Genomic DNA, 20,539 nt, shown 5'->3' with positions numbered 1-20,539 from the left:
ATTACATCATGAGAAACATTGGGCTGGATGAAGCACAAGCTGGAATCAAGATTGCTGGGACAAATATCAATAACCTCAGATATGCAGATGACACCACCCTTATGGCAGAAAGTGAAGAAGAACTAAAGATCCTCTTGAAGAAAGTGAAAGTGGAGAGTGAAAAAGTTGACTTAAAGTTCAACGTTCAGAAAACTAAGATCTTGGCATCTGGTCCCATCACTTCATGCCAAATAAATGGGGAAACAGTGGCAGAATTTATTTCTCGCGGCTCCCAAATCACTGCAGATGGTGACTGCAGCCATGAAATTAAATGACACTTACTCCTTGGAAGGAAAGTTATGACCAACTTAGATAGCATATTAAAAAGCAGAGACATTACTTTGCTGACAAAGGTGCATCTAGTCAAAGCTATGGTTTTACCAGTAGTCACGTACCGATGTGAGAGTTGGATTATAAAGAAAGTTGAGCACCAAAGAATTGATGCTTTTGAACTGTGGTGATGGAGAAGACTCCTGAGAATCGCTTAGACTGCAAGGAGATCCAACCAGTCCATCCTAAAGGAAATCAGTCCTGAATATTCATTGGAAGGACTGATGCTGAAGCTGAAACTCCAATACTTTGGCCACCTGATGTGAAGGGCTGATTCATTTGCAAAGGCCCCGATGCTGGGAAAGAATGAGGGCAGGAGGAGAAGGGGATGGCAGAGGATGAGCTGGTTGGATGGCATCACTGATTCAATGGACATGATTTTGGGTAAACTCCAGGAGTTGGTGATGGGCAAGGAGGCCTCTTGGACAATTCTGAAGTGACTGAACTAAACCGAGATGATCAGGTTATCTGCAGATAAGGTGTGCTCACTCAGTTGTGTTAGACTCTGTATAACCCCAAGGATTATAGCCTTCCTGGCTCCTCTGTCCATGGAATTTTCCAAGTAAGAATACTCGAGTGGGTTGCCATTTTTACCTCCAGGGCATCTTCCTGACCTAAGGATAAAGCTTGTGTTCCCTGCATTGGCAGGCGGATTCTTTACCACTGTGCCACCTGGGAAGTGGTGCAGTGTTAAAATTGAAAGAAAGCAAATGTGCATCTTGACTGAGTAAAGGTTCAGTAAATCAGAGTAAGCACATCCCTTGTTGACTCAGGGGTAAAGAACCCACTTGCCGATGCAGAAAACTCGGGTTCCATCTCTGATTCTGAAAGATCCCCTGGAGTAGGTAATGGCAATCCACTCCAGTATTCTTGCCTGGGAATCCCATGGACAGGATTCTGGTGAGCTACAATCCATAGTGTTGTGGGGTAGAACACAACTGAGCAACTAAACAACAGAACAATAAAAGAAATCATACACGTTGATAATCCGTGTGAGGATATGATACATTCCTGTTCTTAAGAGTATGTTCACACCATGTGATTGTGGGTATTACTTTTGACATTTAAAAAATTTGACTGTGTGGGTCTTAGTTGCAGCATGCAAGATCTTCAGTGAAGCATGTGGGCTCGTATTTATTAGTTGCAGCATGTGGCATCTAGTTGGCTCACCAGGAATTTAACCTGGGCCCCCTGCATTGGGAGTGTGGAGTCTTAACCACTGGACCACCAGGGAAGTCCCTGACATAAGTATTTTCTTTATTTTGGAAAATAATAGTCTGCACTCTTAGATTAATGGGCTTCCCAGGTGGCACAATGGTAAAGAATCTGCCTGCTAATGCAGGAGATGAAAGATAGGCAGGTTCTGTCCCTGGGTGGAGAAGATCCCTTGGAGAAGGAAATGGCAACCTGCTCCAGTATTCATGCCTGGAAAATTCCATGGACAGAAGAGCCTGCTGGGCTATAGTCTATGGGGTCTCAAAGAGTTGAACATGACTGAGTTACTGAGTATGCATGCACTGTTAGGTTAAGAAATAATCTTTCCCAGTCTTTTTCCTTTAAGAATTGGAATTTGATTATTAATTTGATGAAAATTCTATACCAATGTCGAGGACTTGTATGGGTTTTGTAACCCAGATTCCATTTTCCTTCTCTTTGTACTGGTAAACTGTCTCTCGGGAAAATTGCCCCTTTCCTGTTCTCTAGGCCATTGTGATTCTGAGAGAGTTGACTTCACATTTGATTCCAGAGGTGTGCCTGTGGCTCAGGCCTGGTCATTGGAGGACCACTTTCCTCCAGTTGTGGTGATATCAACCAGCCGGTGACATTTTGGTTCTCTAGGGGACACAGGCTGGCAAAGGACAAAGGGGGAGTTGGAGCAAGAAGACAAATTTTAAGGACAAAATTCTGGATTCCAACCATGCCAGAAGACAGTGGTTGTCAGAAGGACAGACAGCTGAACTTCACCTCCCAGGGCTTCCAGGGCCTCATGTGGCTGTGGATACACAGAACCACAAAGGTCAGGAGCCTGACACAGCAGCCTCCAAGCTCACAGCCTGTGCCGGACCTCAGCCCCACTGGCCAAGCATCCTGCAAGCCTGCTGACACAGAATGTGGGGGGGAGGGGGTGTCAGAGAGGTCTGGCTCTTTCCATCTGTCTCCACACAGTCCACTGATAGGGGGTGGCGACCCAGAAGACCCGCCCATCACATGCAGTCTGTGGGGAGGTCAGCAAGTAGGAGGGCAGGACAGCGGGAGAGAGGCACGTGGTGAGTTCCAAGTCACAGGGCACCAAAACCCTGGAAGCACTGAGGAGGGTGGGTGGGTTCCCTGGCTTCACAGTGCAGTGACCAGACTCTGGTTCTCTCCCAGCATAGATGGGCACTCTCCTGGCCTTGGCTTCCCCCACTCCCAGCCCCCGCCCCACCCCTCAGCTCCCGTGCCCATCCCTGCCATTCCAGGCATCCCTGGAAGTGCCAGGGCTCAAGATGAGGACCTTGAGAGAGGGCACAGGGCATCCCAAGGTCCCAGAACCTGCTGTCATCCCAGGACAACTCTGGTGGTTGCATGAGCACAACGTCTCAAGGACACTGGAGACTTGATATAAGGGGCAGGGCCTCAGAGACTGGAGAGGAGATTCTTAGGTTCTGAAGCAGTTTAGGTGAGGACCCGGAGGGAGAACTTAGGGGACCCCTCAAGAGGAGACTTCTAAGCTGCCTGTGTCAAACCATCCTGGGTCTGATCTTTCTTGGCCAAAGCCCATGGTCCTGATCTGTTCCCCTGTGTCACTCCTGTCTGTGGTTTGATCCCAGGCATCATGCTTGTGGTTGAGATGAGTGACCCGAGTAAGCCAAGCAAGGCCAAGGAAGACCTTCAGGACCCAGGCGAGGCCCAGGGCCCTGTGGAGGTGTAGCTCTTGGGGTTTGAGGCAGTGGAGGCTGCATCCCCCTCAGCCTCCTCTGCCCCTGGGGAGGGCAGCCACTCTGCCTGCTGTGAGTTCCTGTGGGGTCCGCAAGCCTAGGCGGAGACCAGCAACTGGCAAGTCATGGTGTTTCTGCTCAGAGTCAAACAAAGTGCTTTGGAGGCCTTCCCACCCCTGTCTGCAGTGGTGGCAAGGGAGGAGGAAAAGGGGGCCTGAGTCAGAGCAGCAGCCAGGCGATCCTTCCCTCTGTGACTAAAGACTGAATGGATAGCCTCCTCAGAAGCGAGGGCCTGGGCCAGTTGGCAGTACCGCTGTGTAGCATCTTTGGGTTCCTGTTCTCTACGATGACATGGAGATTTGTCTCTGCTTTCGTAGAAAATTTCCAAACTTTGATAGTTTAACAGAAGGCTAAATAAATTTAATGTCCTAGTTTGTGAATGATGAGGATCAAAATGTGTTTGTGGTTACCCAGTTCGAGTACAACAGCTTTGCTCTTTTGTAAAAGAGATTGGGCATTCTTCCATTTCGATTTGTGACCCTGAAAGGGGTACATTGGAATTGCCATTAGAACTGGTTTGGAAACGTGAGCTTACTTAGCAGCAATATTGATGGGGAGAATTTAGATATCAATAAAGGTGATCATAATGATACCATAATCGGTGGTGTGATGTCATAAAGAGTGGATATTATTTCATATATAGTGCGTAAATTATCATAAATATAGTGGGTTTGATATCATCGATACAGTGGGTGTGATGACACAGATAGAGTGGGTATGATGTCAGATAAAGTGGTGTTCTCATACAGTGTGTGATGTCATGCATAATGGATATATTGTCATATATATATTGGATGTGATGTCAAACATACAGTGGATATGATGTAGCAGATACAACGGATGTGATATCATATATAGTGTGTGTGATGTCACCTACAGTGGCTGTATTCTCACACCCAGTGTGGGTGATGTCACGTACTATGGATATGATGTCATAAACATAGTGGGTGTGATGACGCATACAGTGGATGCAATGTCATGTGTACAGAAGGTGTGATATCATATACAATTGATGAGAATTTCTATATATGCGGTGTGATGTATTGAATACAGTGGGTGTGATGTCATAAATAGAGTTGTGGAATGTAATAAACGGTAGATGTGATGTCATATACACTACATATGATGCCATACAGATAGTTGGTGTGATGTCATGAATACATGGTTTTGATGACACCGCTACGGTAGATGTGTTGTCAGATATTACAGGTGGGAAGTCAGATATAGTTGCTGTGTTCTCACACACAGTGTGTGTAATGCCACGTGCAGTGGATATGATGTCACATGTAGAGTCAATATGATGTCATAAACAGAGGATGTGATGTCCTACCTACTGGGTGCAATGTAATGAACACAGTAGATGTGATGTTATAAATACAGTGGCGTGATGTCATAAAGAGTGGATGTGATGTCATATACAGTGCATATGAGGTCACACATATGTTGGGAGTGATGTCATACATATAATGGGTGGGATGACAAGGTAGAGGGGATGTGATATCATACTCTGTGTGATTTCAGATATAGTGGTTGAGTTGTCACATGTATAGTTAATGTGATGTGATAATCAGTGGATGTGATTTCAGATAAAGTGGGTGTGATGTCATAAGCATTGTGTGTTGATGTCACAAGGAGTGAATGTGATGTCATTTTCTGTGCGCCTGATGTCATACAGACCCCCAGAGTGATGTCATACATAGAGGGGGTGTGATATCATCCAGAAAATGGGTGTGATGACACAGATATAGTTTCTGTGATGTCAGATGTGTAGTCGATGTGGTGTCATAATCAGTGGATGTGAAGTCATATATAAGAGTGTCATGTCATGAGAACGGTGGATGGGATGTCATACATACAGTAGTGCGATACAATAGAGTGGATATTGCGTCTTATATAGTGCATATGGGATCAAACTTATAGTGCATGTGATATCCAGAACACAGTGTGTGTGATAACACAGATATTGTGGAAGTCACAGCAGACATAGTGGATGTGATGTCAGATATATTGGTGGTGTTCTCATACACTGTGTGTTGTCATATATACTGGGCATGATGTTACAAATACAGTGGCTGTGATGTCACATGTATAGGAAATGTGATATCATAATCGGTGGTGTGATGTCATAAAGAGTGGATATTATGTCATATATACTGCGTAAAATATCATAAGTGTAGTGGGTTTGATATCACCGATACAGTGGGTGTGATGACACATATACAGTGGGTATGATGTCAGATAAAGTTGTGTTCTCATACAGTGTGTGATGTCTTGTATAGTGGATATAGTGGCATATATATATTGGACGCGATGTCATACATACAGTGGATATGTTGTAGCAGATACAATGGATGTGATATCACATATAGTGTGTGTGATGTCACCTATACTGGCTGTATTCTCACACACAGTGTGGGTGATGTCACGTACAATGGATATGATGTCATAAACAAAGTGGGTGTGATGACTCATACAGTGGATGCATGTCACGTGTACAGAAGGTGTGATATCATACAAAATTAATGCGACTTCCTATATATTGGGTGTGATGTATTGAATACAGTGGATGTGATGTCATTAATAGTGTTGTGGAATGTAATAAATGGTTGATGTGAGGTCACATACACTGCATATGATGCCATACAGATAGTTGGTGTGATGTCATGCATACATAGGCAGTAATGACACCGATACAGTAGATCTGATGTCAGATATTGAGGGTGTGATGACACTGATACGGTAAATGTGATATCAGATATTGTGAGTGGGTTGTCAGATATAGTTGCTGTGTTCTCATAGACACAGTGTGGTTGATGTCACATAGAGTGGGCATGACGTCATAGATGCAGTGGTTGTGTTGTCACATGCATAGTCAATATGATGTCATAAACAGAGGATGTGATCTCCTACCTATTGGGTGCAAAGGAAAGAACACAGTGGTTGTGATGTCCTAATTTCAGTGGCCTGATGTCATAAAGAGCGGCTGTGATGTCATATATAGTGCATATGAGGTCAGACACATGTTGGGAGTGATGTCATACATATACTGGGTGTGATGACAAGGTAGAGTGGATGTGATATCATACTCTGTGATTTCAGATATAGTGGTTGAGTTGTCACATATATAGTTAATGTGATGTGATAATCAGTGGATGTGATGTCATAAATACACTTGTGGAATGTAATAAATGGTTGATGTGAGGTCATATACACTGAATATGATGGCTTACAGATAGTTGGTGTGATGTCTTGCATACTGAAGTAGTGATGACACTGATACATTAGTTCTGATGTCAGATATAGAAGGTGTGATGACATCGATACTGTAGATGTGTTGTCAAATATTATGGGTGTGGTGTCAGATATAGTTGCTGTGTTCTCACACACAGTGTGCATAATGTCATGTGCAGCGGATATGATGCCATCAACACAGTGGGTGAGATGACTCATAGAGTGGATGCGATGTCACATGTACAGAAGTTAATATATGATATACAGTTTCTGTGACTTCTTGTATTTTGGGTGTGATGCACTGAATACAGTGGATGTGATGTCATTAATAGAGTTGTGGAATATAATAAACTGTAGATGTGATGTCATATACACTGCATGTGATGCCATACAGATTGTTGGTATGATGTCATGTGTACAGAGGTAGTGATAATACCGATACTGTAGATCTGATGTCAGATAATGAGGGTGAGAAGACACTGATACGGTAGATACGATATCAGATATTCTGGGTGTGCTCTCAGACATAGTGGCTGTGTTCTCAAACACACAGTGTGTGCGACGTCACATATAGTGGTCATGATGTCATAAACAAAGGAGATGTGCTGTCATGGATGCAGTGGTTGTGTTGCCACATGTATAGTCAATATGATGCCATAAACAGAGGATGTGATGTCCTACATACTGGGTGAAATGTAATGAACACAGTGGATGTGATGTCGTAAATACAGTGGTGTGATGTCATAAAGAGTGGGTGTGATGTCACATTCAGTGCATATGAGGTCACACATATGTTGGGAGTGATGTCATACATATAATGGGTGGGAAGACAAGGTAGAGTGGATGTGATATCATACTCTGTGTGATTTCAGATATAGTGGTTGAATTGTCACATGGATAGTTAATATGATGTGATAATCAGTGGTTGTGATGTCAGATAAAGTGGGTGTGATGTCATAAGCATTGTGTGTTGATGTCACAAGGAGTGAATGTGATGTCATTTTCTGTGCGCCTGATGTCATACAGACACCCAGATTGATGTCATAAATAGAGTGGGTGTGATGTCATCCAGAAAATGGGTGTGATGACACAGATAAAGTTTCTGTTATGTCAGATGTGTAGTCGATGTGGTGTCATAATCAGTGGATGTGAAGTCACATATATAAGAGTGTGATGTCATGAGAAAGGTGGATGGGATGTAAAACATACAGTGGTCTGATATAATAGAGTGGATATTGCGTCTTATATACTGCATATGGTAGCAAATTTAGTGTGGGTGTGATATCATTGATACAGTGTGTGTGATAACACAGATATTGTGCATGTCAGAGCAGATATAGTGGATGTGATGTCAGATATATTGGTGGGGTTCTCATACACTGCGTGTTGTCATATATACTGGGCATGATGTTACAAATATAGTGGCTGTGATGTCACATGTATAGGAAATGTGAAATCATAATCAGTGGTGTGATGACATAAAGAGTGGATATTATGTCATGTGTAATGCGTAACATATGATAAATATAGTGGGTTTGATATCACCGATGCAGTGTGTGTGATGACACAGATACAGTGGGTATGATGTCAGACAAACTAGTGTTTTCATACACTGTGTGATATCTAGTATAGTGGATATTTTGACATATATAATGGACGCAATGTCATACATACAGTGGATATGTTGTAGCAGATACACTGGATGTGATATCACATATAGTGTGTGTGATGTCACCTATAGTGGCTGTATTCTCACACCCAGTGTAGGTGATGTCACGTACAATGGATATGATGTCATAAACAAAGTGGGTGTGATGACTCATACAGTGGATTCAATGTCATGTGTACAGAAGCTGTGATATCATATACAATTAATGCGACTTCCTATATATTGGGTGTGATGTATTGAATACAGTGTATGTGATGTCATAAATACAGTCGTGGAATGTTATAAATGGTAGATGTGATGTCATATACACTACATATGATGCCATATAGTTGGTGTGATGTCATGCATACAGTGACTGTGATGACATCTATTCGGTAGATGTGATTTCAGATATTATGGGTGTGATGTCAGATATAGTTGCTGTATTCTCACACATAGGGTGTGTAATGTCACATGCAAAAGATATGATGTCATCAACACAGAGGGTGTGATGACTCATTCAGTGGATGCGATGTCACGTGTACAGAAGATATGGTATGATATGCAGTTGATGTGACGTCCTATATATTGGGTGTGATGTATAGAATACACTGTATGTGATGTCATAAATATAGTTGTGGAATATAATAAATGGTTGATGTGAGGTAATATACACTGCATATGATGCCATACAGATAGTTGGTGTGATGTCATGCTTACAGAGGTTGTGATGACACCGATACAGTAAATCTGATGTCAGATATTGAGTGTGTGATGACACTGATATGGTAGATGTGATATCAGATATTGTGGGTGTGTTGTCAGATAGTGTTGCTATGTTCTCATACACACAGTGTGTGTGACATCACATATAGTGGTCATGACGTCATAAACATAGGAGGTGTGCTGTCATGGATGCAGTGGTTGTGTTGTCACATGGATAGTCAGTACGATGTCATAAACAGAGGATGCGATGTCCTACCTACTGGGTGCAATGTAATGAACACAGTGGATGTGATGTCAGATAAAGTGGGTGTGATGTCATAAGCATTGTGTGTTGATGTCACAAGGAGTGAATGTGATGTCATTTTCTGGCGGCTGATGTCATACAGACACCCAGAGTGATGTCATACATAGAGTGGGTGTGATGTCATCCAGAAAATGGGTGTGATGACACAGATACAGTTTCTGTGATGTCAGGTGTGTAGTCGATGTGGTGTCATAATCAGTGAATGTGGAGTCATATATAAGAGTGTGATGTCATGAGAACGGTGGATGGGATGTCATTCATAGAGTGGTGGGATTTAATAGAGTGAATATTGCATCTTATATAGTATATATGGTATCAAACTTATAATGAGTGTGATATTGATACAGTGTGTGTGACAACACAGATATTGTGGATGTCATAGCAGATATAGTGGATGTGATATCAGATATATTGGCGGTGTTCTCATATACTGTGTGATATCATATATACCGGGTATGATGTTACAAAAACTGTGGCTGTGATGTCACATGTATAGGAAATGTGATATCATAATCAGTGGTGTGATGTCATAAAGAGTTGATATTATGTCATATATATTGCATAATATATGATAAATATAGTGGGTTTCATATCACCGATACAGTGAGTGTGATGACACCGATACAATGGGTATGATGTCAGAAAAAATTGTGTTCTCATACAGTGTGTGATATCATGTATAGTGGATATATTATCATATATATATTGGATGCAATGTCATACATAGAGTGGATATGACGTAGCAGTTACACGGATGTGATATCACATATAGTGTGTCTGAGGTCACCTATAGTGGCTGTATTCTCACACACAGTGTGGGTGATGTCATGTACAATGGATATGATATCATAAACGTAGTGTGTGTGATGACTCATACAGTGGAATAATATCAAATGTACAGAAGGTGTGATATCATATACAATTGATGTGACTTCCTATATATTGGGAGTGATGTGTTGAATACAGTGGGTTTGATGTCATAAATACAAATGTGGAATGTAATAAATGGTAGATGTGATGTCATATACACTGCATATGATGCCATAAAGATAGTTGGTGTGATGTCATGCATACAGTGGTTGTGATGACACTGATACGGTAGATGTGATGTCAAATATTATGACTGTGATGTCAGATATAGTTGCTGTGTTCTCACACACAGTGTGCGTAATGTCACGTGCACTGGATATGATGTGATTGACACAGTGGGTGTGATGACTCATACAGTGGATGCGATGTCACGTGTACAGAAGATGTGATATGATATGCAGTTGATGTGACTTCCTATATATTGGGTGTGATGTATTGAATAGAGTGGATGTGATGTCACAAATATAGCTGTGGAATGCAATAAATGGTAGATGTGATGTCATATACACTGAATATAATGCCACACAGATCGGTGGTGTTATGTCATACATACAGAGGAAGTGATGACACTAATACTGTCGATTTGATGTCAGATATTGAGGGTGTGATGACACTGATACAGTAGATGTGATATCAGATATTGTGAGTGTGTTTTCAGATAGGGTTTGTGTGTTCTCATACAGAGAGTGTGTGTGACGTCACATAGAGAGGACATGACGTCATAAACATAGAAAGTGTGCTGTCATAGATGCAGTAGTTGTGTTGTCACATGTAGAGTCAATATGATGTCATAAACAGAGGATGTGATGTCGTACATACTGGGTGCAATGTAATGAACACAGTGGATGTGATGTCATAAATACAGTGGTGTGACTTCATAAAGAGGGGATTTGATGTCATACATAGTGCTTATGAGGTAAAATATATGTTGGGAGTGATATCATATATATACTGGGTGTGATGACAAGGTAGAGTGGATGTGATATCATGCTCTGTGTGATTTCAGATATAGTGGTTGAGTTGTCACATGGCTAGTTAATGTCATGTGATAATCAGTGGATGTGATAGCAGATAAAGTTGGAGTGATATCTTAAGCATTGTGTGTTGATGTCACAATGAATGTGATGTCATTTTCTGTGCGCCTGATGTCATACAGACACCCAGAGTGATGTCATACATAGAGTGGGTGTGATGTCCTCCAGAAAATGGGTGTGATGACACAGATATGGTTTCTGTGATGTCAGGTGTGTAATCGATGTGGTGTCAAAATCAGTGGATGTGAAGTCATATATAAGAGTGTGATGTCATCAGAATGGTGGATGGGATGTCATACATACAGTGGTGTGATTTAATAAAGTGAATATTGCATCTTATATAGTGCATATGGGATCAAACTTATAGTGCGTGTGATATCCAGAATATAGTGTGTGTGATAACACAGATATTGTGGATGTCAGAGTAGATATAGTGGATGTGAAGTCAGATATATTGGTGGTGTTCTCATACACTGTGTGATATCATATATACTGGGTATGATGTTACAAATACAGTGGGTATGATATCACATGTATAGGAAATGTGATATCATAATCAGTGGTGTGATGTCATAAAGAGTGGATATTATGTCATATATAGTGCGTAATATATGATAAATATAGTGGGTTTGATATCACCGATACAGTGGGTGTGATGACACAGATACAATGGGTAAGATGCCAGATAAAGCTGTGTTCTCATACAGTGTGTGATGTCATGTATAGTGGATATATTTTCATATATATATTGGATGTGATGTCATACATAGAGTGGATATGATGTAGGAGATACACGGATGTGATATCACATATAGTGTGTGTGAGGTCACCTATAGTGGCTGTATTCTCACACCCAGTGTGGGTGTTGTCACGTACAATGGATATGATGTCATAAACATAATGTGTGTGATGACTCATATAGTGAATGCAATGTCATGTGTACAGAAGGTGTGATATCATATCCAATTGATGTGACTTAATATATATTGTGTGTGATGTCTTGAATACAGTAGATGCAATGTTATAAATACAGTTGTGGAATGTTGTAAACGGTAGATGTGATGTCATATACTCTGCATATGATGCCATACAGATAGTTGGTGTGATGTCATGCATACAGTGGTTGTGATGACACCGATCCGGTAGATGTGATGTCAGATATTATGGGTGTGATGTCAGATATAGTTGCTGTGTTCTCACACACAGGGTGCGTAATGTCACGTGCAGTGAATATGATGTCATCAACACAGAGGCTGTGATCACTCTTACAGTGGATGTGATGTCACGTGTACAGAGGATATGATATGATATACAGTGGATGTGACTTCCTATATTTTGGGTGTCATATATTGAATAGAGTGGATGTGATGTCACAAATAGAGTTGTGGAAAGAAATAAATGGTAGAGGTGATGTCATATGCACTGCATATTGATGCCACACAGATCATTGGTGTGATGTCAGGCATACAGAGGTAGTGATGACACGTATACAGTTGATTTGATGTCAGATATTGAGGGAGTGATGACACTGATACAGTAGATGTGGTATCAAATGTTTTGGGTGTGTTGCCAAATAGGGTTGGTGTGTTCTCATACACAGAGTGTGTGTGACGTCACATATAGTGGGCATGACGTCATAAACAGAGGAAGTGTGCTGTCATAGATGCAGTGGTTGTGTTGTCACATGCACAGTCAATATGATGTCATAAACAGAGGATGTGATGTCCTACTTACTGGGTGCAATGTAATGAACACAGTCGATGTGATGTCATAAACACCGTGGCGTGATGTCATAAAGAGTGGATGTGATGTCATACATAGTGCATATGAGGTCAAACATATGTTGGGAGTGATGTCATACATATACTGGGTGTGATGACAAGGTAGAGTGGATGTGATATCATGCTCTGTGTGATTTCAGATATAGTGGTTGAGCTGTCACATGGATAGTTAATGTGATGTGATAATCAGTGGATGTGATATCAGATAAAGTTGGCATGATATCTTAAGCATTGTGTGTTGATGTCACAAATAGTGAATGTGATGTCATTTTCTGTGCGCCTGATGTCATACAGACACCCAGAGTGATGTCATACATAGAGTGGGTATGATGTCATCCAGAAAATGGGTGTGATGACACAGATATGGTTTCTGTGATGTCAGGTGTGTAATCGATGTGGTGTCATAATCAGTGGTTGTGAAGTCATATATAAGAGTGTGATGTCATGAGAACGCTGGATGGGATGTCATACATACAGTGGTGTGATTTAATAGAGTGGATATTGCGTCTTACATAGTGTATATGGGATCAAACTTATAGTGGGTGTGATATCATCGATACAGTATGTGTGAAAACAGAAATATTGTGGATGTCATAGCAGATATAGTGGATGTGATGTCAGATATATTGGTGGTGTTCTCATACACTGTGTGTTGTCATATATACTGGGCATGATGTTGCAAATACAGTGGCTGTGATGTCACATGTATAGGAAATGTGATATCATAATCAGTGGTGTGATGTCATAAAGAGTGGATATTATGTCATATATAGTGCGTAATATATGATAAATATAGTGGGTTTGATATCACCGATACAGTGGGTGTGATGACACGGATACAATGGGTATATCAGATAAAATTGTGTTCTCATACAGTGTGTGATGTCATGTATAGTGGATAGATTGTCATATATATATTGGATGCGATGTCATACATAGAGTGGATATGATGTAGCAGATACACGGATATGATATCACATATAGCGTGTGTGAGGTCACCTATAGTGGCTGTATTCTCACACCCAGTGTGGGTGATGTCACGTACAATGGATATGATGTCATAAACATAGTGTGTGTGATGACTCATACAGTGGATGCAATGTCACGTGTACAGAAGATGTGATATCACATACAATTGATGTGACTTCCTATATATTGGGTGTGATATATTGAATAGAGTGGGTGTGATGTCATAAATACAATTATGGAATGTAATAAATGGTGGATGAGTTGTCATATACAAAGCATATGATGCCATAGGGGTAGTTGGTGTGATGTCATGCATACAGAGGTAGTGACGACACCAATAGAGTAGAACAGATGACACATATTGAGGGTGTGATGACACTGATATGGTAGATGTGATGTCAGATATTATGGCTGTGATGTCAGATATAGTTGCTGTGTTCTCACACACAGTGTGTGTAATGTCACATGCAGTGCATATGATGTCATCAACACAGAGGCTGTGATCACTCTTACAGTGGATGTGATGTCACGTGTACAGAGGATATGATATGATATACCATGGATGTGACTTCCTATATTCTGGGTATGATGTATTGAATAGAGTGGATGTGATGTCATAAATAGAGTTGTGGAAAGAAATAAATGTTAGAGGTGATGTCATATACACTGAATATGATGCCACACAGGTCGTTGGTGTGATGTCATGCATACAGAGGTAGTGATGACATGGATACAGTTGATTTGATGTCAGATATTGAGGGAGTGATGACACTGATACAGTAGATGTGATATCAAATGTTCTGGGTGTGTTGACAAATAGGATTGGTGTGCTCTGACACACAGAGTGTGTGTGATGTCACATATAGTGGGCATGACGTCATAAACAGAGGAAGTGTGCTGTCATAGATGCAGTGGTTGTGTTGTCACATGTACAGTCAATATGATGTCATAAACAGAGGATGTGATGTCCTACCTACTGGGTGCAGTGTAATGAACACCGTGGTTGTGATGTCATAAACACAGTGGCGTGATGTCATAAAGAATGGATGTGATGTCATATACAGTGCATATGAGGTCAAACATATTTTGGGAGTGATGTCATAGATATACTGGGTGTGATGACAAGGTAGAGTGGATGTGATATCATACTCTGTGTGATTTCACATATAGTGGTTGAGTTGTCACATGGATAGTTAATGTCATGTTATAATCAGTGGATGTGATGTCAGATAAAGTTGGCGTGATGTTTTAAGCATTTTGTGTTGATGTCACAAACAGTGAATCCGATGTCATTTTCTGTGCGCCTGATATCATGCAGACACCCAGAGTGATGTCATACATAGAGTGGGTGTGATGTCATCCAGAAAATGGGTGTGATGACACAGATACAGTTTCTGAGATGTCAGGTGTATAGTCGATGTGGTGTCATAATCAGTGGATGTGAAGTCATATATAAGAGTGTGATGTCATGAGAACGGTGGATGGCATGTCATACATAAAGTGGTGCGGTTTGGCAGAGTGGATATTACGTCTTATATAGTGCATATGGGATCAAACTTATAGTGGGTGTGATATCATCGATACAGTGTGTGTGATAACACAGATATTGTGGATGTCATAGCAGATATAGTGGATGTGATGTCAGATATATTGGTGGTGTTCTCATACACTGTGTGATATCATATATACTGGGTATGAAGTTACAAATACAGTGGCTGTAATATTACATGTGTAGGATATGTGTTATCATAACTAGTGGTGTGATGTCATAAAGAGTTGATATTTTGTAATATATAGTGTGTAATATATGATAAATATAGTGGGTTTGATATCGCCAATACAGTGGGTGTGATGACACAGATACAATGGGTATGATGTCAGATAAAATTGTGTCCTCATACTGTGTGTGATGTCATGTATAGTGGATAGATTGTCATATATATATTGGATGCGATGTCATACATAGAGTGGATATGATGTAGGAGATACACGGATGTTATATCACATATAGTGTGTGTGAGGTCACCTATAGTGACTGTATTCTCACACCCAGTGTGGGTGATGTCATGTACAATGGATATGATGTCATAAGCATAGTGTGTGTGATGACTCATACAGTGGATGCAATGTCACGTGTACAGAAGGTGTGATATATCCAATTGATGTGACTTCCTATATATTGGGTGTGATGTATTGAATACAGTGAGTGTGATGTCACAAATAAAATTGCGGAATGTAATAAACGGTAGATGAGTTGTCGTATAAACTTCATATGATGACATACAGATAGTTGGTGTGATATCATGCACACAGTGGTTGTGATGACACTGATATGGTAGATGTGATGTCAGATATTATGGCTGTGATGTCAGATATAATTGCCGTGTTCTCACACACAGTGTGCGTAATGTCACGTGCAGTGGATATGATGTCACCAACACAGTGGGTGTGATCACTCATACAATGGATGTGATGTCACGTGTACAGAAGATATGATATGATATACAGTTGATGTGACTTCCTATATATTGGGTGTGATGTATTGAATACAGTGGATGTGATGTCATAAATACAGATGTGGAATGCAATAAATGGCAGAGGTGATGTCATATACACTGCATATGATGCCGCACAGATCGTAGGTGTGATGTCATGCATACAGAGGTAGTGATGACACTGATACAGTCGATTTGATGTCAGATATTGAGGGTGTGATGACACTCATACCATAGATGTGATATCAGATGTTGTGGGTGTGTTGTCAGGTAGGGTTGGTGTGTTCTCCTACACACAGTTCGTGTGATGTCATATATAGTGGGCATGACGTCATAAACACAGGAGGTGTGCTGTCATAGATGCAGTGGTTGTGCTGTCACATGTATAGACAATATGATGTCATAACAGAGGATGTGATGTCCTACCTACTGGGCGCAATGTAATGAACACAGTGGATGTGATGTCATAAATACAGTGGCGTGATGTCATATACAGTGCATATGTGGTCACACATATTTTGGGAGTGACGTCATACATATACTGGGTGTGATGACAAGGTAGAGTGGATGTGACATCATACTGTGTGTGATTTCAGATATAGTGGTTGAGTTGTCACATGTATAGTTAATGTGATGTGATAATCAGTGGATGTGATGTCAGATAAACTGGGTGTGATGTCATATGCATTGTGTGTTGATGTCACAAGAAGTGAATATGATGTCAATTTTTGTGCCCCTGATGCCATCCATTCACCCAGAGTGATGTAATACATAGAGTGGGTGTGATGTCATCCAGAAAATGGGTGTGATGACACAGATACAGTTTCTGTGATGTCAGATGTGTAGCCGATGTGTTGTCGTAATCAGTGAATGTGAAGTTATATATAAGAGTGTGATGTCATGAGAACGGTGAATGGGATGTCAAACATACAGTGGTGCGATATAATAGAGTGGATATTGCATCTTATATAGTGCATATGGGATCAAAATTATAGTGGGTGTGATATCAATGATACAGTGTGTGTGATAACACAGATATTGTGGATGTCGGAGCAGATATATTGGATGTGATGTCAGATATATTGGTGGTGTTCTCCAACAAAGGAAACTATAAGTAAGGTGAAAAGACAGCCCTCAGATTGGGAGAAAATAATAGCAAATGAGGAAACAGACAAAGGATTAATCTAAAAAATATACAAACAATTCCTGAAGCTCAATTCCAGAAAAATAAATGACCCAATCAAAAAATGGGCCAAAGAACTAAACAGACATTTCTCCAAAGAAGACATACAGATGGCTAACAAACACATGAAAAGTTGCTCAACATCACTCATTATCAGAGAAATGCAAATCAAAACCACAATGAGGTACCATTACACGCCAGTCAGGATGGCTGCTCTCCAAAAGTCTACAAGCAACAAATGCTGGAGAGGGTGTGGAGAAAAGGGAACCCTCTTACACTCTTGGTGGGAATGCAAACTAGTACAGCCACTATGGAAAACAGTGTGGAGATTTCTTAAAAAACTGGAAATAGAACTGCCATATGACCCAGCAATCCCACTTCTGGGCATACACACAGAGGAATCCAGATCTGAAAGAGACACGTGCACCCCAATGTTCATTGCAGCACTGTTTATAATAGCCAGGACATGGAAGCAACCTAGATGCCCATCAGCAGATGAATGGATAAGGAAGTTGTGGTACATATACACCATGGAATATTACTCAGCCGTTAAAAAGAATTCATTTGAATTAGTTCTAATGAGATGGATGAAACTGAAGCCCATTATACAGAGTGAAGTAAGCCAGAAAGATAAAGACCAATACAGTATACTAACACATATATACGGAATTTAGAAAGATGGTAACGATGGCCCTATATGCAGGGCAGAAGAAGAGACACAGAAGTACAGAACAGACTTTTGAACTCTGTGGGAGAAGGTGAGGGTGGGATGTTTCAAAAGAACCCCATGTATATTATCTATGGTGAAACAGATCACCAGCCCAGGTGGGGTGCATGAGACAAGTGCTCGGGCATGGTGGGCTGGGAAGACCCAGAGGAATTGGGTGGAGAGGGAGGTGGGATGGGGGACCGGGATGGGGAATACGTGTAACTCTATGGCTGATTCATATCAATGTATGAGAAAATACACTGAAAAATAAAAAAAAATAATAAAAAAAATTAATATTGGTGGTGTTCTCATACACTGTATGTGGTCATATATACTGGGCATAATGTTACAAATAAAGTGGCTGTGATGTCACATGCATAGGAAACATGATATCATAATCAGTGGTGTGATGTCATAAAGAGTGGATATTATGTCATATATAATGCGTAAAATATGATAAATATAGTGGGTTTAATATCACTGATACAGTGGCTGTGATGACACAGTTACAGTGGGTATGATATCAGATAAAGTTGTGTTCTCATACAGTGTGTGATGTCATGTATAGTGGATACATTGTCATATCTATATTGGACTCGATGTCATACAGACAGTGGATACTTTGTAGCATATACAACGGATGTGATATCACATATAGTGTGTGTAATGTCACCTATAGTGGCTGTATTCTCCCACACAGTGTGGGTGATGTCACGTACAATGGATATGATGTCATAAGCAAAGTGGGTGTGATGACTCATACAGTGGATGCAATGTCACGTGTACAGAAGGTGTGATATCATATAAAATTAATGCGACTTCCTATATACTGGGTGTGATGTATTGAATATAGTGGATGTTGTGTCATAAATGCAGTCGTGGAAAGTAATAAACGGTAGATGTGAGGTCATATACACTACATATGATGCCATACAGATAGTAGGAGTGATGTCATGCGTACAGTGGTTGTGATGACACTGATACGGTAGATGTGATGTCAGATATTATGGGTGGGATGTCAGATATAGTTGCTGTGTTCTCACACACAGGGTGTGTAATGTCACGTGCAGTGGATATGATGTCATCAACACAGTGGGTGTGATGACTCATACAGTGGATGCGATGTCACGTGTACAGAAGATATGGTAAGATATGCAGTTATGTGACTTCCTATATATTGGGTGTGATGTATTGAATACAGTGGATGTGATGTCATAAATACAGTTGTGGAATGTAATAAATGGTTGATGTGAGGTCATATACACTGCATATGATGCCATACAGATAGTTGGTGTGATGTCATGCATATAGAGGTAGTGATGACACCGATACAGTAGATCTGATTTCAGATATTGAGAGTGTGATGACACTGATAGAGTAGGTGTGATATCAGATATGGTGGGTGTGTTGTCAGATATAGTTGCTGTTTTCTCATACACAGAGTGTGTGTGACGTCACATATAGTGGTAATGATTTCATAAACAGAGGAGGAGTGCTGTCATAGATGCAGTGTTTGTGTTCTCACATGTAGAGTCAATATGTTGTCATAAACACAGGATGTGATGTCCTACCTACTTGGTGTAATGTAATGAACACAGTGGATGTGATGTCATAAATACAGTGGCGTGATGTCCTAAAGAGTGGATGTGTCGTCATGTATAGTGGATACGAGGTCACACATATGTTGGGAGTGATGTCATAAATATACTTGGTGTGTTGACAAGGTAGAGTGGATGTGACATCATACTCTGTGTGATTTCAGATATAATGGTTGAGTTGTCACATGTATAGTTAATGTGATGTGATAATCAGTGGATGTGATGTCAGATAAAGTGGGTGTGATGTCATAAACATTGTGTGTTCATGTCACAAACAGTGAATGTGATGTCATTCTGTGCGCCTGATGTCATACAGACACCCAGAGTGATGTCATACATAGAGTGGGTGTGATGTCATCCAGAAAATGGGTGTGATGACACAGATACAGTTTCTGTGATGTCAGATGTGTAGTCGATGTGGTGTCATAATTAGTGGATGGGAAGTCATATATGAGTGTGATGTCGCAAGAACTTTGGATGTGATGTCAAACATACAGTGGTGCGATATAATACAGTGGATATTGCGTCTTATATAGTGCATATGGGATCAAACTTATAGTGGGTGTGATATCATCGATACAGTGTGTGTGAAAACACAGATATTGTGGATGTCACAGCAGATAGAGTGGATGTGATGTCAGATA

This window comes from Muntiacus reevesi, chromosome X, assembly GCF_963930625.1.
Source record: "Muntiacus reevesi chromosome X, mMunRee1.1, whole genome shotgun sequence".
In the NCBI taxonomy this organism is placed as follows: domain Eukaryota; kingdom Metazoa; phylum Chordata; class Mammalia; order Artiodactyla; family Cervidae; genus Muntiacus; species Muntiacus reevesi.
The sequence above is the reverse complement of the archived record's forward strand: the minus strand, read 5'-3'. Positions refer to the sequence as shown.